Source organism: Chinchilla lanigera, unplaced genomic scaffold (assembly GCF_000276665.1).
Source record: "Chinchilla lanigera isolate Chin_1 unplaced genomic scaffold, ChiLan1.0 scaffold00031, whole genome shotgun sequence".
NCBI classification, from domain to species: Eukaryota; Metazoa; Chordata; class Mammalia; order Rodentia; family Chinchillidae; genus Chinchilla; species Chinchilla lanigera.
Window position 1 is genome coordinate 22665284 of NW_004955432.1, and position 23114 is coordinate 22688397.

General features: G+C 40.0%; 1 protein-coding gene across 1 annotated transcript in view; it reads left to right on the forward strand.

Moving 5' to 3' along the window:
- The first annotated feature begins 461 nt into the window (after positions 1 to 461).
- St7 (suppression of tumorigenicity 7) overlaps positions 462 to 23114 on the forward strand; it is a 271419-nt gene continuing 248766 nt past the window's right edge. The window contains exon 1 of the mRNA XM_013515988.1: positions 462 to 533. The gene's annotated coding sequence lies outside the window, so the exon portion shown is untranslated. The remainder of the gene's footprint in view (positions 534 to 23114) is intronic.

Genomic DNA, 23114 nt, shown 5'->3' on the forward strand with positions numbered 1-23114 from the left:
CCGAGCCCGGGGACGGCGCGGCGCGCTGACTGAGCCGCGGCGGAGTCGCGCGGGCGGCCGGGCCGCTCCCGAGAGTTGGAAGCCAAGTGCGCTTGGAAGGGCGGGCCGCAGTCCGTGAAGTCGGGGCGAAACGCTGGGTTCAGAATTTTAAAAAAATGAACGTCAGTACCCTGGGAAAGTCTCGCGGCCCTGCTACTAGCCTGTATCTTCCGTCGTGCGGTTTCCACGTTCCGGGTCTGGAAGTGCGCCGGTAACCTCGCGAGAACTCCTTCCCGCACGCTTGGGAGCATGTGCTCACTGTGCGGGTGTGCTGTGCGAGGCGCGCCGTCGGCGTTGCTGCCGCTGCAGCGTGCGCTGCTGCCTCGTTGGTGTGTTGCAGTGATTCCTAGGGTCGTATCACTGGGCGGGGAGAGAGTCTGTACCCTGCAGCTCTCTCATCCTCGAAGAGGCACCAAGCCCTGAGACCTGAGTCCTTCCGGAGACCCTACTCTTTAGGACGGCCGCTTGTGACAATAGTATCTTCCTTGCTCCAGGCAGGTCTCTTTTAGGATGCCTTCTAGTCGCAAAGTCCTGAACTTTCTGTGTGTCATGTATTTACTAGTAAGTGCATTGTTTTTGTGTCTCCCGGAAGATTTATTGTAGAAGTTTAAAAAAATGGGACAGTTTCTCACTGATACACATCGTGTGTGCAAATACGCTAGATTAACTAGTCATCGGTGCATGTATTTGCGCATGCGCACGTGGATGCACAGGGCAACGCTTTAGACAGAACAGGGACGAAGCAAAGTACTTACTGAGAAAGGGTACAGAGTAAGACGGAAGGTGAAGTCTTCTCCCCGCAACTTCAAATCTGTTTCAGAAATCTTTGTCAGTTTGTGTAAGGCCATTTCTCACTTGGGCTTACAATATAAGAGAGAAAATTTGAAGGCAAGCCAGCCCACTGGCTGTACCTCGGTAGAGTCGTGATTGAGTGAGTGAAACTTGCTCCAGTGCCGTTGGACTTCTGGTTTTAGTGTGGTTTTATGCAGATTTTAGCCGCAAAGGAATATAAAAGGAGAAGCACACAGAGAATACTCACCTCCCTGCTATTTCCATGAGAATGCAGTACAGGAGGGGCTTTGGCGTCAGTTTCGAGACATGAAATTATGGAAATAAGCCGCTCTAGAACAGATCAGTTTTTTGAGAAGTACTGGCAGACATTGGAGGCCTTTTTTTTCCTTCTAAGTAAAAGTGAGAAATGGTAGTAGGAAGGCAGCCAATCGATTGCTGTCAACCTAATTTCCTCTTTTCCTTGCCAGTTCCCCTTCCTCTTGGATGCAAGTTTCGATAAGTTATTGAGGGGAAGGTTTCAGAAAGGACTTGCCTCTGGGTGAGGCAAGAGTTGCCCTCCTATGGTTAACCTCGTCTTTGGAGGGATCCCTAAAATGGGTTCTTACGGGACTAATTTTATTTCCCTAAATGCTGTGGTGCCTGCCCTTCTTGTGGTGAAGGAAGTATGTCCCTGGAAAGGCTGCTGAGTCTTGAACTGCTTCTAGGGGAGTTGCGGGTGGCACACGTCTCTGCTACTATCGCGGTGAGGCAGAGCTATAGGGAGCCAAAAACCAGGGTTTCCTTGTCACAGGCCCAGTTCTGAACGGGAGGTAGAATCTGGTAAAGTAGTCCAGTTGTTCTTGGATAACCATGTGACCTGTTCTCCTCAATATCTTGATTACCTGTGGGAATTTTAATAATTTTAGCCTCATTTCATGGTATTTTTGTGAATAAATGTACTTGATTTATTTTGTAAATTTCTTGCATGCTTCCTGTGCACAGAGCGTTGTGGCAGGTGCTAGGAAGTTTATGAAACTCAAGCTAAATAAGGAGTTTATAACATGAGCACATCTCACAATGCAAGGTAGAGCTGGGAAAGTGGATGGGAATTTCCTGTGAACTGAGGCTTGGAGGGTGGAGACAGTTGTGGTTCTAAGTTGGGGACGTGGAGAGGCGGACCTCCTGAAGGCCAGGAGACATATGTGGACGTGCAGATCAGATTCAGAGAACTGTGAATCACAGGAAATTTTAATTTAAAAACAAGGAAGGACTGGAATGAACAACCCATACCATCCTTTATTCCCTGTAGATTATGTTTGGTTTTCCAAGGAAAAATACTGTTAAGGTTCTTTTCAAGGTGTAATTTAATTTGTAATACTATTTCCTTACTCTGACAGGCTGGGGTTGAGTTGGGTTTTGTTTTGTTTTTTGAGACAGAGTCTCTATGTAGCCCAGGTTGGCTTTGAACTCAGGGAAATCCTCCTGCCTCAGCCTCCCAAGTGCTGGTATTACAGGCATGCTCCACCACACCTGGGCTAGGCTGGGGTTGCTTGATTTTCATTGCACTAGAACAGTACCATTTAGGATACAGTTCAAGAAATTTTATTCTGCTAGAAAACACAGGGAAGACTTCACAGCGGCAGCCAAATCTTATAATGAAGCATGATTTTTTTTTTTAAAAAGAGGAGAAAATACACACATTAGGAGTGGCATACAGTGGTTAGTTTTGATAATTCATTTTTGATGCTTCAGTTGAGAATGTTAAAATAATTTTATCAGTTATTGATAATAGAACGAATTTTTAACAAGATTTAAAAATACTCCAAGTTATACTACCTGTCAGTTTTCAAGTGAATTAATGTCATAAAATGCTTTGAAGGAGAAAGTTCATTGTTGATTGAAGCAATAATGTAGGGTATTATTCAAAAAACAATAGGTGGATTTCTCTTAAAAAACAGCATGATAATTTCCTTATGTTGTGATGCAAGTAACACTTTCTCATCTACTTGATACTGAGGTTTTAGATGTTGCATTGGAAACACCCTGTGTGGCACACCTTTTCTTAAAATATGCAGTTTTGCAATTTTTGCACTAAGCAGCTTAAGTGATTTTCCAGTTTTATTTCCTGAAATGCAAGTTTTTAGAGATCTTGAATTCCACTTCATTGCTTTTAGAAAACTAATGTATAATAGGCTGACCTAGGCTTAAAGTTGTTGATGTTATAAAACATTTTTGTGTTAAGATGATAAATACAGGTAGAAAACTCTTATATTTTAGAAATCATACTAGCTACAGTTCAGTTCTGAGTTGCTCTAAATCTAATCAACACCCTGGGTATCTTCTCTGGCCTGGTTGCAGTTTATATATATATATATGACTTTTGCCCGTTTTGCATATTGTCCAAAATGTTCTACCTTAACTATAAATCACACCTGTTATGGCTTCTGTTTAGATGTCCGCCCAAAGCCTCGTGTGGTCATAGGTGGAGCTTTTTCAGAGGTAGCTGAATCTAGAGTGTGTGACTGGTTCATGGTGCAGTGTTAGAATTAAGGGTGCTAAGATTAAGGGTGGGTGATTACTAAATCAGTCTACTTACGGATTTGACATCACCCTAATTCTAGTAGCCTAGTTAGAACATAAAAGGACCAGAAAAAAGCTGCCAAGGTCCCTTGCTTGCTTTGTTGCCTTCTGCCCACTACGAACTGTTTCTCCTCTGCAATGCCCCTCTGCCATGCCATCCTGTGTTGGAGCCAGCTGGTTATGGACTGAAACCTTACAAATCGTAAGCTAAATAAACCTTTCCTCCTTTAACTTTGGGTATTGGATATTTCATCTCAGTAACAAGAAAAGTAACTAAGACAACACTCATCCTTCAAGAACCAGCTTGGATGGTGCCCTCTGAGCCCTGCAATCAGAGGACTTTTTTTCTCTAGCTTGCAGTGTTTTTTGAGAGGCATGTTGGCAGTTCATTCTGGGCGTGTGTTTGTGTGCATGTCTTTCTCTATGTACATACGTTTTATCATTTCTTCTTGGCTCTGATTCTTTGCCTTCTAGTTTAATACTTTGCACATGGTAGGTCCTTACTCACCGGATGAATAAATCTACATTATTGTGTATATAATGAGTTGGGACTGGAACAGTGGAATTGACCACTTCACTGGGTGTGTGCCCTGTCTGTTTCCAGCTTTACGTTGAGGTCAGAGGCTGTCACTAAAACTTAATTTGTATGATTGGTCTTATTTATCTAATTCATGGTAGCCCAGTTTATGAACATCTAAAAGGGCAATTTTTCTGATTAATGTCAACTTTGAGTTTAGGGTGTATCCCAGATTCCTTAGTTGTTCTTATTTACTCTTAGGGGTATTTCAGCAATAAGCAATATGAGTGGTACCTTTTTTTCCTTTTTGAGACAGGATCTCCTTATATAATTCAGGCTAGTCTTGAACTCACTAGGTAGTCCAGGGTGGCCTTAAACTCAAAGTGATTCCTCTGCCTCAGCCCCTGAATGCTGGGATTGTTAGGCATGTGCCACCATGTAGAAAGCTCTTCCTGGACCTTGCTGAAGTCCGGTGGAGTTTATATTTGTAATCCTAGGAGAAAGTTATTGGAATTCCAGTAACTTAATTCCAGTCTACCACTTCCGGTGCAACCCTTGGTGAGAATAAAAACAGTATGCATGTTTGTAGTTGTGGGGAGCCAAAGGGTTTCTAAATCCAGTTAGAACAACGGTTGTTTAGGAGTTAGTGCGTAAGCTTTGATGTGCAGCCTTCATGGCCAGAGATATCATAGCTTCTTTCTGGCGGGGGCACGCTCATTCCCAGCCAGCGGTGTTACTCGACCTAGCTCACACATGCTACTTGGAACTACAGGTGGGGCATCACCGACCTGATAATGCTTTAAAGGCCATGCATCGGTGCCTTGGCTAGAGCCATTTGCACTGCTTGAAGCCAACTGAGGGATAAAGAAATATCCTAGCCAGCTCTGTGTGTATCAATACATGGAAATAGGGCCAGGTTAGCCAAAATGTAGACAAATGCTCTTCTTCAAAGGCCAGCCATCCTGCTGGTCCTTCACACCCCACATCTGACTGACGCCCTTTCCTCCAGAGCCTCGGTTTCTGTGTATGTGAAATGATGGCTTCATATTCCTTGCAGTTCCTTCCAGCTCTGAGATTCTGTGTTGGTGTCTGAGGAGGAATTTCACTGAGTGTGGCAGCACTCTAATAATGAGTACAATTCCGAATTTTATGTAGCCTCCTTCAGTGACTTTCCACTGCACTGAAAAGAAAATACGAATTGTTACAAAGTCTGATGGCCTAGCCCCCTGCTTACCCCTGGAGTCTGAACTTCTGCCTCTTTCCTTGCCCCTTCCCCTCAAGCTGGGGTTCCGCCTTAGTCTTAGACATGCCTGGCTTGGTCTTACGTTATGGCCTTTGTGTTGACGGTCCCCTCCAACCAGAATACTTCGCCACGTTGCTTTTGAGTGGTAATTTTCTTGCCGTTCACATCCCTCCTTAAATTCACTTCTTTTGAGAGGTTTTAAAACTAACTTCTGTCACTACTATCGTTTCACCAGACTTGAATTCTCTGCATAGCTCTTAGCTCTGTTTGGTGTAATTCTTGTCTATTCATTTATTACTTTGTCTCATACGTGACTGTAAATTCCATGACAGTAGGGCCCCCTTTGTCTACTCTGTCTTACTGTGTGTCCTCAGAATCTAGAACAGTGGCTGGGCTTGCCACGTGCCCAGTTTGTATTTGTTGAATGAATGGGAAACTCTGCCGGTTGGCTGCGGTAACTTGGCAGTAACACTGTCCTTTAGGAAATGATTTGGAAATCTACCGTCTCATCATTTCTTAAGAGGTTGAGAATTGTATTTGTTGACTAAGTAAAATGGTAAAGAGTACCCTGAAATGTTTACTGATACTTCAAGGTATTAATATATTTTGAATCATTCTTTAGGGGTAGGATTTAAGGAAGGCCGTCTTTCTGGTCCATATTTTATTTTTTATTTTTTATTTTATTTTATTTTATTTTATTTTATTTTTTTTTTGGTTTTTCTCCGGTACCGGGAACCGAACTCACGACCTTGCGCTTGCCAGGCAGGCGCTTTTGCCGCTGAGCTAAATCCCCAGCCCCTCTGGTCCATATTTTAAATTTAATATAAAGAGTGTTAAAAGTCAAAAGTTGGTAGCTTTGGGAGCCCAAGTGGGTAACATAACTTGCTATGTCAAACCAAGATTTACAGAATGAAGTACTTCATATTATCTGTAAGATTGTAATGTAGGGTTCTACCAACAAGGAAGAAGTTGTTGTCTGTCTAGAGGGTAGAGCAGAAGAAAGATTTGGTTGGGAAATTTTTCAGAACATTAACAGGCATAATGAAACTTAATGTACAGGAACATAATGTGAAGGGATTAAAAGCACTTCAGCATCTCAGCCTCATGTTAAGTTCACGTATTAGCCCGTTCCCTCTTCTAAGGTCAGGAATCATTTCTAAAGTTATGTGAGAGGCCAGGGTGAAAATAGTTTAAACATTATAGGAATTTGTTTTGTAGCCAGTTTTTCTGGAGTATTTTTTTTCTCCACAAAATATATATCTATTGAGAAAAATGGATACCAGCTACGATGAAATGATAGGAGCATTGTATGTAAAATTAGAAGATTTGAATTCCAATTCTAGTTTTCTAAGAGTTGGGTTATTTTAAACAAATTACTTTGTAAGACTTTCCGTTTATAAGATGATGACAACAACCTGTTTCATAGGCTTGCTTATTCTGATGTCTAAGTGAGATAACATGTAGCTTTGAGCTCTGAGCATAGCACATATTTAATAGCAGCAACCCTATGTTGTAAACCTAGTTGTACCTGTTCCCCTTATTGAATGAACTGTGTTCATTTATCAGTGAATTCATGCAGTAGTGTATTCTATCATTTGGAAAGGCAAGTGCCTGTAAGAGTGAACCTGCGTTACTCCTGTCAACTATTATTTGCACACACAATCTCCTATGAGTTATATTCCTCCAAGTCACTGGGCTTACCTTCTTTGTAGAATAATTAATATCTTCTAACAAGCTTCCATGTTGGTTAATGCCTCTCGATGTGTTTTTTCTTCCAGAGTGAGCAAGGATCTAGCACAGAAGTCACATCACATCTTAAATAAGTCTGAATGTAAATCATTTGATTAGAACCAGGGAGGAATGAAAAATTACTAACTTTTATTGAATTCTTGTGAGAGCCAGACACTGTGGCGCCTGCTTTATCATTGATTTTAGACTCCCCAGGATGGTTCACAAAAGTGTATTTGTATCCCTTAACATGTGTGGTACCCTTTTTGTACATGTGCAGTGAAGACTGTTAAAAACAAAAAGAATAGTTACTTGTTTGCCCTAACACTACAAGTGAACACTTTTAAAAGTGCATATTAAAGGAAGGTTAATTTATGAATGAGGATGGAAACTTAGTGGAGACTTTCACAGTAGTTTTGAAAGGGACTGTTTCCTTCCAAAGACTCGGAAAACATTTAGAGCAAGAATTGTAACCTCTTGTTTGTATTCCTTTACATATGTTTGTTGTTCAGTGGTGACACTTGGAAATGTGGATATGTGACTTATATGAAGTATCTTTAAGGCTTTTCAAGATTGCCGCCCCTTGTGGTCCTTTTTTATTTTGCGTCACCTGTGAAGGTTTTCGTTTTTCAGAGTTCACGGGGTGTTGCTGCTGTGTATCACTAAGGATGTGGCTTATTATTTGTCTCACAGCTGAATCTTAGAGGGTTCCCCTGAGGTGACCGGCTAGAGTTCAGAGACAGGCAGGAAAGGGTGTATTCCTGCATACCGGAGGAAGAGCTAATGGAGAAACCTGGAGACGTAAGAGGAGGGAGAGACAGTGGAGTGTAACCGTGATTGGTGAGCTCTGGGTATGGTAGTGCAGACCTGTAATCCCAGCACCCTGGAGGCTGAAGCAAGAGGACTGCAACAAGTTCCTTACAGAGTTTTGAATTTTGCAGAAGGGAGAAAATGTGTAATGATGTTTCTTGGTGTTACACTGGAGCAGGGCAGTTTCTCATGTATCACTCTTACCCATCATTTAAATGTAGTGGGCATTTGTGCACTACCTGCTAAAATAGAGGCAGGCTCACTTAGCCCTAGCAGTGTTCTGTTAGCTGCGGCCGTGGTCAGAAGAATCATTGATTGCTTACTAACTCTCAGCACAATAAGACAACATTTATCTGGAAGGGCTTTGTTTCACCTCTCTGAAGTGTAGGAATCAGTAAGTGTGCTAGTTGCTCATAACTGGAGAACTCTACTTTAGTTCCCAAGTCGATCTCCAGATCTAGTAAAAGATCTTGGCAAAGTGTGAGTCTTTCAGGAGTTTTAGCAAACATTTAGAGAGTGAAATGACTTTATAGGAATCTCTTAGGTCAGTGAGCAAGTCCTATTTGTTTTATTACGAAAAAAATTAACAATTTAAAACAACACAAACAGTAGATGCACTGAGGTATAAAAGTGTTTTAAAAAGTAGTAGCTTTTACACGTAACCAGTTTGGTCCTGAATTTATGGGGGATCTAGAGGCTTTGTTTTGTTTTGAAGTCAGTTGTAATACCATTCTGAGGTATTACTTTATTAGCAATAGATCCTAGTAAGATGCTTACAGTTGAACTAAAAGAATGAAATTTACTTACCTTCCATTTTTTTTTTTCCACTCATTCATAGATCCTGTTTACTTAGCTTTCCTAATAGAATGAATAAAATAATGCTGTTGGGGTGCTTTGCTGTTTGTTACAGCCACCTAACTCAGTTGATTCTCTTTATGTGACATATGTTTAGATTTGTGAAACATCACAAACTGATGTGATCTAGTTGTGTGTGTGTGTGTGTGTGTGTAGAATTATCCTTTATCACTGGCATCTTTAAAGCAAAACTGAACAAAATATACTTTTCTCAGTTCAGGCTCAGAGTTGACACTATGGTTTAGAGAGAATTTATTTTTTCTTAACTTCTGTATGTTGCAGAAATATTTCTTTTAAATAATAGTTTTGTAATTTTTTAAAGGAAAGAGTATTTTAAGTTATACCATCACCTTTGAGAGATGCAGCATGATTAAACTAATTATAATATTTAAACATTAGAAACCCACTTCTCAAGTTTTTTCTCTAAACTGAAAGTTGTATAATCATTTAGTAAAATTTTGAAAATGTAATTTTAAAAATTTAATTAATCATAATAGAAAACTTTTTCTCATAAATTATTTGAACAAATTCTGTTTTAGGGGGGAATTGCAGAACAGATGACAATATATTAAGTTTGAGCAAATATACGTGGGTATTAATTAGCTTGGGCTATAAAAATACTGTTAATGTTTTTATTATTTTTTACACTTATTTTTTTATTGCTTTTACACTTATTTTTATTTTACACTTATTTCACTTATTTTTTATTTTACGCTTATTTTTTATTGCTTAAAGAAAATAACAATTTTGTGGAGCTTTTAAAGGATAGTTAAAGGAACTATAATCCTTAAAGCTTTACCATGAGAATAAATGTTATGGAAGAGAGAAATAAGATCCTTACAAAAAACAAGACAAACAACAGTGCTACTGTTTGGGCTGGGGAAGATCTGAATTAAAAGTTTGCATGAAAACTGACCAGTTGCTAAGGGAAAATAGGCATTTATTTATTAAGTTATGTTGGTAAATATAGGGGTTGGCAGGCTGGGACTAGCAGGGAAAATGGGTATGTGTAGCAGCGGTCACAGGCAGGAGCTTTCTGCCCACTATGACTTGAACATTATGACTGGCCGTTCTTACGATCAGTTCGCTTTCTAGGAGTAAACATGACTTAGATGTAAAGCATGGGAGCTTGATGGTAGAAGGCTTGTCTAGCATGTTGGAGGCCCTGGGTGCAGTGCCCAGCACCGAAAATATTAAACATAAAATGCTTTTAGGAAAGTAAAACATAAAGTCCCTTTAAAGTGTTTCTTCAGCAAAAACAAAATAATATATAAAAATATGTAAATATTGTAACAGTGTCTCTTAAAGGAGGTATCAGACTTTGTTTATAGTCATTATTTTCATCCCATGTTATATTTCATTAAAACATGGTGTTCACCTATTAATGCTTTTGCTACTTGGCTTCATGGAAGTATCTTTTTAGCACTGATCAGCCTGCCAGGAAATTGGAGTGTGCAGGTAAACAGACTGTGTCACTCCTTTCAGGTCAGTTTATTTACTGGATATTTTAAACAAAAGTTCAGATACATTTGTAGGCAGGAAGCCCAGCTATTTGTGAAGTCACATTAATTCCACCTTGCATTTGAGTGAAAACAGTTCTTTCTTAGTCCTGACTTATTTTCGTGGAGGAACTGGAGAACAAATAAACTGTTGCTTCTTGCAGCATAATGTGTATCTGTGATTCCCTGTTGTGGATTTCTTACTGCAGGATGTCAAAAAATTTCCAAGACAGGACAGTAAAATTCTCAAGTCATTCGGTTCCCGGTACCGGAGAAAAACCAAAAAAAAAAAAAAAAAAAAAAAACAAAATTCTCAAGTCAGTAAAAATTTAACATGTCATATGCTATGTTTAGAAATAAGATAGCTGTTAGGAAATCAAACCACCAGTGTCATATGTGATAAAGTGTGGGGTATCAAAGGATTCACTTTGCTGTTTGTGAGTTTATGTCATTCGTACTTCCTTTTTTGGCACTGCGTAATCATAACTCAAATCTGGCTCCTTCAACTATATTTGGCTAGTGAGTAGGAGTAAGGATATGTTTGCATGAATATATGATAATTCTGCACCCATTCTGGAAGGCTCTAGCCTCAGGGATGGCCCCCTTGTCTGTAAGTGTTCCAATGGAACTGTTAATTCAGCTCCTGGCACTCAGGACTTCTAAGTCCCACCTTCCCTTCGCACTGGTTTCTGTGTTGGGGCCATTGAACGATGGCTTTGTTCAGGCAGTTTAGTCCATGACCTGGCCAGGTTTGTAGGGCTTGCCGGACAAGTCCCTTGGGCCTTTCTGCTAATTGTAGCCAGCCTTTCTACTTTACCCTGCAATAAAGTTGATGGTGCCCTTACCACATTTTAGCACAAGGTCAGTGTGGATTCAAATTAACAGTTCTGTGATCTTAACATTAGTTACCTTATTTATAACACCTCATAGAAGTATTATGAGTATTAAACAACTAAAGCCTAAGTTAACGCCAGCATATCTAAGTACTCAGTATATTGTACATATTTAGTTGTACGCTACTGTTGCTGCTGCTATAATCCTGAGTTTCTTCTAGAAGTCTCATTGTCCGACTCAATCAGCTTTTTCTTGAGTTAGCTGCTAGACTGATTCTAACAGATTTGTTCTCTTTTATCATGCCTGCATACACGGCCTCGATTGTTTTCTGTTTTCCCACAGTTTTGTGTTTTCCTTCAGGGGAAATGAATGACAGCAGCAGTAAGAACTCCATTCCTAGTCCAAATGAATAAGCTTTTATATCTATTTCTTAACTTTACTGCTTAACTATTTGTACTGTGTTGCCTGCTTTCATAATTTCCCTGGAATTTCTTAAACCTATGGGTAGTTTCAAAGTGAAATTGCTTAATTTCTTCCCTGATCTTGTTTGGGTGATTTGTTGCACTGTAGAAATGGCTGTTGTGTGTTGGACCTCTAGTGTCTTACCACAAATTAATCAATTCATTGAGTCATACGATTAGCAAGTCACAGTGCTTGGTGTGGGTATGAAGAAATGGAATGAGGACCACGGTGTGCTCTCTGTCCCCCATATCTTGAGGTACTGAAGACTTCACCCTCATGACCTAAAGTACTTCCCAGAAGCCCCACCTCCAAATATCACGTTGGGGTTAGACATCAATGTATGAATTTGGGGAGACGTAAACATTTAGTCCATAACATTGTAGCTTAGTTTTCTGGACTGGTTGTTGCAGACTGTGGGCCTGAATTCTGTTTTAATATGTGGTCTGGTGTTGCCTGTTTGCATATTCAATCTTTTACCTAACTCACAGGTGGAGTATGTATCTCAGTATTTGGAATGCTTATTGTATATGCTGTTGTTTTTAAGAATTCAACTGCCGTGCAAGGTGGAGGAAGACTTTACTTTATTCAGAGGTTTACTGAGGATTGTTCACTATTTTAGAGACTCATGACACTAATAGGAATACCATTTATAGTATCCAAGACACTAGTACAACACACTTTTGTACCAACCTGCATATGTAAGGTTTGCATTCATGGTGATGTTCCATAGTGGTACAAATGAATGTCTGGCCTACTTCATTAAGTTCTCTGTCAGAACCACCAAAACATTTACATTTTTAATATAATTATGTTTAAGTAGCATCAAAACCAGGGTGAGGCAAATGAGGTTGCTAGCTGCAAACTTTAAGGGGATGCTCTGAATCCTACAGGTGCAAGTTCAGCACTCACATGACCTTGTCCCTTCAAGCTTTGCACTGTAAGCAACTTGCTTGCTTCTTGCTGTTCCTCCCTTTGTTACAGATTATATTCAGTTTAACACGCACTTGCACATGCACACACACACTGGAGACTGAACCTTGTGCCCTTGTGCTGAGCTACATTCCCAGACCTTTTTTATTTTTTATTTTGAGACAGGGTCTTGCTAAGTTGCCCAGGCTGGGCTCGAACTTGCACTATAGATGTTGGAATTGTAAGCATGTGCCACCACACCAGGCTTTCTTTATATTGTAGTTAGGGTATTATGTCAATTTAAGAAAAATTAATGAGACATACCATTGGTTAATAGGTAGATGATTTATTCAGTTGATTATGGGACAGAAAGAGGTGTTTAAATAGGCCACTCATAAAAGGGGGTGTTAGATTGATTTGTCTGAGAACCACTGCCTTAGGGCCATATACTGGAAGTATCCATTTCTGTGCCGTATGAGCATCTTCAGCTTTATTGGCTATTGCCAGATTGCTGTAGAGAATGATTATTATTAGTTGGTGACTGCTGCAGCAATGCTACCTTAAAACAAACAAAAAGACAATGCTTCAAAAAGACAATGCTTTCCCTTAGCAGCTTAGGGAAGTAAGTATGTATTTTTTCCTGTTGATCTGTAAGTTATGACAATTCAGATGAACTGGGACAAATTTTTGATTCCAGGCTCTGAACTTCAGTTTGCAAATGCAGATTTGATTGACACTGGGCTCAAGTTAGCATCTTCTTTCTTACTCTCTTGGACAGACAGCTACTCAGGGCATAGTCTTTTCAAGGGACTTGGCAGAAGTAGAAGGTGGGTGGAAATATGTAAAATCTCCTGCAGGCCATACCTAGAACTGGCTCACTGTCATTCCCACCACCTGTCATTACCCAGAGCAAATCATGTGGCTAAGCTAACATCTATGAGATGGGAAAATATACTCTGTTCGTTGTAGTGAGTATTCGTGCAAAGTTCTTTGGCAAAGATGTGGATTATTTCTCATACAGGGAAGAGGTGAAGAATTTATTTCACCAGATATATATGCAAGCCTTTATTTCTCAATATCTTCTCTAACTCTTGATGTTTGTGTTGGTTTGGTGCTTATTTTGCAAGGGGAACAACATAATACAGGACACATACTTTATATGATTATTTATAAGTCACCCAAAGAACAGTATACAAAAGAGTGCAGGGAATCTGTCCACACACTAAGACCAAGAAATCCAGCTGAGGGCCTGGATCCCACAACAATGTCCTACATGAATACCCAGAGCTCATAACAATGCCTCCCATGAATCCAACTGGAGGCCCGGAGCTCATGACAATGTCTCATGCAGGCCTGTTTCACGGATCTGCTGGGAAGGCCCAAAGGTCAGTAGTGGAATCTACAAAGTCTGTGCCAGCAGGAAGAAGAACCTATGCTAGCAGGCTGAGGGATCTGCACTGGAGCCAGGAAGTGGTGCTCAGAAGAACCAGAGCTCCCCCAAAAGGTACCACAGCCATCGTCGGCAACAGTGAGGTCCCGAGCTCCTGCGATGATCAGGATGGCCGATTTCCCATCAGGGAAACCAACGCAGCAAGCTTTTCTAGGAGGCCGGCAATGCACCATCTTCCCCTCCGGAATCAGGAAGCATGCTCAAAGTGAGGACCAGAGCTCTCCAGAGTGAACCAAAGCCATTCTCAGTGCCAGCGAGGTCCCCAGCTCCTCGGAGGATGAAAACAGCCAAGTTCGTCCCGAAAGCCAGCTCCCCACAGCCTCTCTCAGCTCCCAACAGCCCGCTTCTTCTCCAGGTCTGCCTCTCATGCTGCTGGCAACAGTCCTCAGGTGGGCCTCCCACACCCAGCACCACAGTTATTCAGTTCAGCTGGGGGTTATAAGTTGACCACCAGTTATCAATCCACTACAACGTTTAATCAGACTTTAACATTTTTGGTAGGTTAATGACTGTTAAATGATATATTGTTATTTTAGTTCCCATTTCCAATTTCCTGTCATTCAAAATACTATATATTTGTTTTAAAATATTAGTTTATGTTCCATTTTGAAGTAAGCTAGTGGGAATAATGAGACTTTTTGTGATGAAAATAAAAATTTGGAATTTGAGATTATGATAGTTGTACCTAGTTACAAGCTTTTGTTACCAATAAATTTCTGTTTTTCTTTTGTTACATGATGTTAGATATTCTGAGGAACAGAAAAATACTGTATCTGGACTCTGCTCTTGAAAGGTCCTTTTTGTTCTGTCATTCTCATTCTTTCGACATGGTGTATTCATATTTTTTTCACTTCTAAATATGTAATCTAAATTTGCTAAGCCCATTTATTAAGATATAGGAACTATAGTCCAGATTACTTTTTCAAAAATGTGACTTTACCCCAAAATGTGCAGATGTTGTGGGATTCAGTAAATAGGGTTCTAGTGTTTCTCTGGGAAATGTGTTTCCTATCTATTGACACTCCTCTAATGTGGAGGCAGTTCTTGGGGAGAGCTCCCTTAGCTTAGAGCGTGACGGGGTGGAAGGACACCCGGCGTTTTACCTTGTAAATATAATCTCATGCATGTTAGGGTGAGACAGGCGGGTCTGTGTTGGTGGTGGTTTTGAAGAAGTACAAGCTGTATGTTAAACAAAAGATTGAAAAGGAATTCTCTGTATCTTAAAGGAGATGCAATTGATAGCCGTGGCAGCACTTCTGGCGGCCCTTTTGTCTTTTGCTTCTCATGTGCCACCGCCCTCCTCAGTGATCTCTCCTGTTCCCACGCAGTTTGTCATCTGCTTTAGTGACTTACCACAGAGGTGGACTTCGTGGTGAACTGATCACGAAGATGGTGCGTCTCCTTTGGCCCCTGCCGGCTTTGTGTCGGTGTGGCAGTTCAGAGGAGGAGAGGGCTTTTTGGCTCCTGGTCTCGGAGGTTTCAGGCTGGGAGAAGGGTGTGGCGGAGGAGAGCCACTTACCTCACGGGAGCCAAACAAAGAGGGAAAAGAGCCAGAGAGTGGTGGTGGTGGGGGGGGCAAGATATTTTCTTAGGAGCACGCCCCGGTCCCACTTCCTCTGAGGCCCCAGTCCTGAGACCCCAGTAAGAGTGTCCTCATGATTTACTGTCTCTAGGCTCCCCCGCTCACCATCACGCTATTGGGTTAATCCTACCACGGACTCTTTGGGGGACACTTCACATTTAACAAGCATATTTTTCTGATTTGATATTCCAGATTTTAGGGTCTTTTCTTTGTGACATTTTGAACTTACCGTGTGTTTTAGAGCTCTCAAAGCTTAATTTTGGTGCATTTCTACCCTCACAACTCACTTCTTTTGTACCATTGTCCTCAGTGCTGCCGAGCCCTAGGTAAGTGTTTTACACTGGACCGTCACACTGGGGAACCTTAGCTTCAACCTCTGGATGGTAATGGAGTTTGACTCTGGCGGGGGTGATTTCAGTAGGTGGGTGGGCCATTCCAGGATCGTCTTAGGCTAGTGATTAGTGATTCCCTTAGGCTAGCGATTACTTGCTTCCTTCTTCAGTATCTCAGTATATTTTTTTCTGTCAGGTAAGCTGGGAAAGGTTATTTTTTTTGTGCTAGTAGCTTAGCTGAGCCATTCTTTGGCACCTGTTTGCCAGTCTCACGTTCGTGGTAGGACAGGTAGACTTACCGGCTTTTGACAGACATCTTCAAAGAGAAGAAGCATGAGTCAGGAGGGCGGGGCTCGATTATGTGGTGCAGTGTGTCTCTTACCAGATAAGGGAGTGAGTGCTCTCTGGTCCACAGGTGTGAGCTTTTCCGATGTCCTCAGATATCCTTTCCTTGGCCATACGAGCTTCCACAGTAGTTGATGGAGGTGTATACCACTTCTGATATCTTAGGTTGCAGAGTCTTGAAAGGCAAGGAACGAAACCAAAAATAGAATGGGCCAGCTAGGTCCTAGAAAAGGCTAGAACTTTGTGTAAAGATAATGGGGGGAACTAAACTTAGCTTTGGTATATACCGTGGAGATAATTAGAGCCAAGACAGACAGGACACATGTTTATAAGGGTCCTAGCAGAAACAGATGAAACACCAAATTGGTCTTGAGGAGAATTTAATAAAGGACTGTTTGCAAAGTGTGGGGAGGATAGTAGTAGACGAGTATTTTATTGATACCAAAGGATCTGTCTGTTGATTGAGATCACTGGCTTCACCTGTTCTCTTCCTCTTGCTAGACCTCAGTTTTTCTCAGGGATCCCACACTTTCCAGGCTCATAGTAATCTTTATTTATTCTTTCCTGTATGTGTGATTGGTTAGAAAATCCTGTCAAATGTGTAGCATCTCCTAACTTTCTCTTTAACTCCTACTTCTGTGTTTATTTCAGCCCTTCTAATCTTATTACAGTAATCTTCCACTGATCTTCCTTCTTCTGATCTCTCCTAATCTCTCCTATAACCAGGGTATTGCTCTCAAATCCTTTAATATCTGTCTGTTGCCTAGCAAATAAAATAGAGACGTCTAAACGTACTACCTCTGCCTGTGATAGATCCAGTGGACCTTTCTAGCTTGATGCTGAGTATTGTCCTTCGTAGTCTCTGCTCCACTGAAAGTATTTGTGATCATTTAAAAAATTCTTCACTTTTGTTACCATGGAGGCCAGATGGCTCATCTGCAGTGTGGATACCCCTAGTTTTTTACTTCACTCCAAATTGTTCCAGTGTCATAAATAGCTCATATAACCAGTATCCCCTGTGGCCTCCTTTGCCTTCCTGTCCTGTGGTTCTTGAGAAACTTCTCTTTTTTCTCTCTTACTTCTCTGTCAGGGTGTATCCAGGCCTGTCAGGTCCTGGATTCTGAGGGCCCCAGGATCATTTCTCTCGCAGTGCATTTTCATGTAGAGCTGAGCTCTTCTATTAGATGTTAGTCACAAGAAACAATTGACATTTTATATGGAGGTCTTTCTGTTCTGACTTATTTTTTAAAACTGAAAAAAAATTACAATTTCCAGAAACGTTGGAATCTATGTAGATTTTCCCCTAGAACTGTTTGAGAATACCTTGCTGATGTGGTACTCTTATTACTCCTAAATGTTTCAGCGTGTGCTGTTCTGTGAGGCGTTTTCTTATTTAACCACAGTATATTTAGCAAGGTGAGAAATTCATTGGGCTAAATAACTAGAAATTGGTGAAATGCTGTCATCTGATTCTGCGATCTTCATGTTTCATCAGTGGTTCCAGTAACTTGGTTTATAGCAAAATAATCCAGCCTCCAACCATGCCTTGCCTTTATTTTTTTCAGTTACTTTTTATTTTATGAAAAAAAAAATTTCATGACAAACTAATAAGGCAGTAGCGAAGTTCATACACTGTATCATTATCTTGAACATGCCTTACCTGTAATTCTCATGCCTCTCCCCCTCCTTCAGTTCCTCCGTGCTCCTCGACTTTCATGACCTTGATAGTTTTGAAGAAGACATGCCTCCATATCTAATCTCATCCTCAGCTTTCTTCCTTTCCATCCTTGGAGAATGAGAAACCTTGGTCATACTGTCTTTAATACAGTTACTTACCTGCTCTTCCCATCTGTATCTAACCAGAATCTCCGAAGGATCTCTTCTGTCTCTGGCTCTGACACACTTTGGATTCTGAAAGTAAATGCTGAGCAGCCCTGCTTGGAGGCCTTACTGATCTCGTTTGGGCTGCAGTCCACAACACGCTGTACATCCTTCCCCACCTGCTTCACACAGCTGGCTCTGGTGCCGCCAAGTGTGGTCTGCTTGTGTTACACCCTGCTGCTTCTTCGATGCTGACACCGCCGAGGGTTGGTCCTGTGCTTACACACTGTCCTCACCCTGCCCTGTGTCTCTGTGTTGCCTCCGTCTCTCACTCTGTGTCTCTACCCCTGCATAGATGCCTACCTTGCTTAGCACCAACCATGGCTCTATAATGGAATTACTTAGGAAGAGCAAGAGAAAAAAGAGGGAGACCCCGCTTTACAATTTGTTTTCCTTCTTCCCATTTTTTTTTTTTTTTTTTTAATGAAGAGAACAGACTTTAAACTTTTTTTTTAACTTTGTGGGAAATGTCTCCTTTTTTGCCTAAAACAGGTTAGAGATTAACCAGCCTCTCCCACGTGGCAGAGGGACCTGTCTGCTTCTCCACTGGGCTGACAGTGTTTCAAAGATAGGTCCTGTAGACTCTTGAGAATGGGAGAGGTGTGCCATAGACACCTTTGTGTCCCAAGTCTGACCACTGTTCTCTACTAAATAGGAAACACTGCTTTCAGTTAATATTGTGTTGCTAAGCCTAGTTTGTACTTAGGTCTAATGCAAAGTCCATTTCTAGTACACTCATCAGATGCAGAACTAAGATAGACTCTTTTTCCTTTTAGCTAACGTGTGGCTGTCATAAGACTGAGAGATTATCTTCTACCCAACAGCGTATTTCTCTAGTCCAGTGGAGTCACTTATACATGGATTAAACTAAGTGCTCAGTGAGTTTGTATATACATCACCTATTGTACGACCTAATTTTTTCCCATAGTTTTCAGGGACCTAGTAATAGACTAGGGATAGTTGGGAGGTGACTCCATACTCTTTGAATTTTTATTAGTATGTGTTTGCGGTATACAACGATTACACTCATTGTAGGGAAGTGGATATGTACGATAACACATCTCAGTTCTTTTTTCCACTTCCCTCCACCCCCTTTTATTTTGCCAGCATCAGATTCATTTATTTATCTTATAAATCATTATGAAGTTATTTATCATCTGTACAGATTAACAACCAGACTAATAGGCCAAAAAAAATGTAAAGCATGTAAGACAATTACACTAAATCAAGACACACTTTTAGATACATTGCCCATGCTAGGTAACAATAATTTTTTTAAAAAACTCTTTTCCTATTATCTGTCTTTTATTTCATACTAAATTTATATATTCAGTTTTTCATATAAGAGAAACCACGTGATATTTAAGCACATGTGTCTGATTTACTTCCCTTAACATTATGGTCCCGAGGTGCATCCATTTTCCTACACGTGAGTCAAGTTTATCCTTTATGTTAGAGTAGTGCTCCACTGTATAAAAATGCAACATTTTCTTTTTCCATTTATTCCGTTGATGGACATATAGATTGCTTCCGAGATTTAGGTATTTTCAATTGTGCTGCTACAGTGTTTCCTGAAAATAAGACCTAACTGGAAAATAATCAGTCGTGAAAACTAGAGATGAGAAATGCCAGTTCCATGCAGTTTGTCTTATCTGGCATTACAGACTACACTGGCCATCACTATGGTAATGACCAGTGCTTATTTTCAGCTTAGGTCTTCAGAGAAACACAGTACAAACAGGAATATGGCATGATGTCTTTAATGCTCTTGGGAAGATACCTAGAGGGGAAACAGCTGGGTCAAACAGAATTTCTAGTTTTAGTTCTCTGAGGAATCTCCATATTGATTTCTTTTTTTTTTTTTTTCCATAGTGATTTCCATAGTGGTTGTCTTAGTTTATGGTTCCCTCAATAATGAAAAAGAATTCCTTTTCACCACTGCCTCACTAGCCTTTGTTACTGGTTGGTTTCTTGATGATAGCCATTCTTTTGGAGTGTGATGGAGTGTTGTTTTAATTTGCATGTCCAAGATCAGATGAGATTGGGCAGTTCAGGGTGGTATGGCTGTAGGCCATTCTCAAATGGCCTGCAGTGTTGAACATTTTTTCATGTATTTATTGGTCATTTGTGTTTCTTCATCTGATTAATTTCATCTGTTCTTCATCTAATCATTTCAGATGCCTATTTTTGGATTGGGTCTTTAAATTGGGGGGGGGCGAAATCTTTTTTTTTTTTTTTTTTATTTTTTTATGTATTCTAGACATTAGTCCTTTGAAGAATTTCCCCATTTGTAGGTTGTCTCTTCATTCTGTTAGTGGTTTCTTTTGCTGTGCAGAAGCTTTTTAATTTGATGAGATCTCATTTGTTGATTCTTGGTATTGTTTCTTCTACAACCAAGGTTTTGTTCAGAAAGTGTTTGCCTACACTTACATCTTCAAGTGTTTTCCCTATTTTTTCTTCCAGCCTGTTTAGATCTTTGATCTATTTTGATTTTATTTTAGGGCGTGGTGAGAGATATGGGTATAGGTTCAGTCTTTGGCATGTAGATAGCTAGTTTCCCCAGCACCATTTGTGCGAGAGGCTCTCTTTCCTCCAGCAAGAGGATTCAGCCCCTTTGTCAAAGATAATGTAGGTGAGCATGCCTGGAGGAGTTTCTTCATCTTCTGTTCTTTTTATCAGTGTAGCTTTGTGGTATAATTTGAGGTCTGGGGTCGTGATGTCCCCTGCCTTGTCCTTGTTGCCCAGAATTGCTTTTGCTTTTGTAGGTCTCTTCTGGATTCACATGCATTTTTGGATTGCTTTCTCCAGTTCTGTAAGGAATGCTGTTGGTATTTTTATTTTGAGTACATTAAATCTATATAACAGTTTTGGAGATAGGGCCATTTTGACTATATTGGTTCCGCCTATCCAGGAACAGGGCATATCTCTGCAATATCTGATATCCTCTTCAATCTTCTTTTTCAGAGCACTGTAGTTTTCATTGTGGAGGTCTTTCACTCCCTTGGTTAGATTGATGTCTAAGTATTTCATTTTTCTTTGTGCTTTTATGAAAGGTATTTCCATAATTTCCCTCTTGGTAAGTTTGTTGTTGGTATGCAGGAATTCTACTGATATTTGAATGTTGACTTTGATGCTATGCTACTAAATTTGATTATTAGTTCTAGAAGTTTTTTGGGATCTTCTATGTAGAGGATCTTGTCATCTACAAATAATGATAATTTAACATTTTCCTTTCCTATCTATATTCCTTTTATTTCTTTCTCTTGTCTAATTGCTGTAGCTAATGTTTTGAGAACTATATTGAACAGAAGTGATAATAGTGACATCCTTGTGTTGCTCCTGATTTTAAAGGGAAAACTTTCAACCTCTCTGTTTAGTGTGATGTTGGCTTTTGGTTTGTCATAGATGGCTTTTATTGGATTGAGGCAATGACTTTCTATTCCTATTTTCTTCAGGATTTTTATCATAAATGGATGTTGGATTTTGTCAGCCTCTTTTTCCGCGTCTATTGAGGTGATCATGTGGTTTTTGTTTTTGCTTCTGTTTATGTGGTGCATTACATTTATTGACTTGCATATGTTGAACCATCTCGGCATCTGTGGAATGAACCCTAGTTGGTCATAATGTATGACCTTTTATGCTTCGCTGCATTCTCTTTGCTAGTATTTTATTAAGGATTTTTGCATTGTGTTCTTTAAAGAGATTGGTATATGGTTTTATTTTTGGTTGGGTCCTTTTCTGGTTTTGTAATTAGAGTACTACTTCCAGAAGTGACTTTGAGAGTACTGCTTCCTTTTCAATTTTATTAAAGAGTTTGAGGAGTATTCGTATTAGATCTTTTCTAAAGTTCTTACAGAATTTGTCAGTGAATCTGTCTGGAACTGGGCTTTTTCTTAGTAGTTTTTTTTTTATTGCCTCTTCAGTTGCATTGACTGATACCAGATTATTTAGGAGTTTTATATCGTCTTGGTTCAGCTTTGGTAGTTCACATGTATCTAGGAATTTGACCATTTCTTCTGAATTTCCCACTAGAGTACAGTTTCTCCAAGTAGCTAAATGTAATCTGAATTTTGGTAGAATCCATTGTGATTTTGCCTGTTTCATTTCTGATTGCATGGATTTTGGTAAGATTGGCTAAGGGTTTGTCTTTTGCTTAATCTTTTAAAGAACCAACTGTTTGGGGCTGAAGATTTAACTCAGTGGCACAGCAGCTGCCTGACAAGCACGAGGTCCTGAGTTTCCTGCCCCCACTAAAAAAGAACCACCTGTTTGATTCATTGAGTCTTTGTATTATTTTAGTCTTGATTTTATTAATTTCAACTCTGATCCTTATGATTTTGTGCTTTGTATTAGCTTTCAGTTTGGATTATTCTTGTCTTTCTAGGACCTTGAAGTGCATCATTAAGTTATTTATTTGAGCTGACTTTTTCTGATGTGGGAATCCACTACTATAAAGTCCCTCTTAGCACTACTTTCATTGTGTCCTGTAGGTTCTGTCATACTGGCATTATTGTTTGATTGTAGGAATTGTCTAAGTTTTAAAATTTCAGGTGACCCATTGATTATTCAAGAGTATTGTTTAATTTCAATGTGTTTACATAGTTCCTGTCATGTCTTTTGCCATTGATTTCTAGTTTCATTGCACTGTGACCTGATAATATGCATGGGATAATGTTGATTCTTTTGCCTTTACTTAAGCATGCTTTATAGAGTAGTATGTCTTCTATTTTGGAGAAGGTTCCATGTACTGCTGAGAAAAATATATATTCTGTTGTTGGATAAAACACTGTAGATGTCTATTAAGTCCATTTGTTTGAAGATTTGGTTTAACTCGGGTATGTTTTTGTTGATTTTTTTGTCTAGTTGACCTATTTGTGACAGTGGGGTGTTGATATCCACCATTATAATTGTATTGATGTTTATCTGATTTTTCATGACCATTTAGTGTCTGTTTTATGAAGTTGTGACCAGTATTTGGTGCATATATTGTTAACTCTTCCTGTTGAATTGTTCCCTTAAACAACTCTAGTGACTTCTTTTTCTCTTCCCATCAGTCTTGGCTTTAACCCTTTTTATCCAGAATTGGGATAGCAATTCCTGATTTTTTCAGGGTTCATATTTCATGGCGTATTGTTTTCCATCCTTTTCATTTTTAATCTGTGAGTTTCTTTTTGAATTAAATGTACACTGTTATTGTTGGGTTTTGTTTCCTAATCCATTCTGCCAATCTGTGTCTTTTGGTTAGGGAACTGAGACCTTAAAAGTTATTACTGAAAG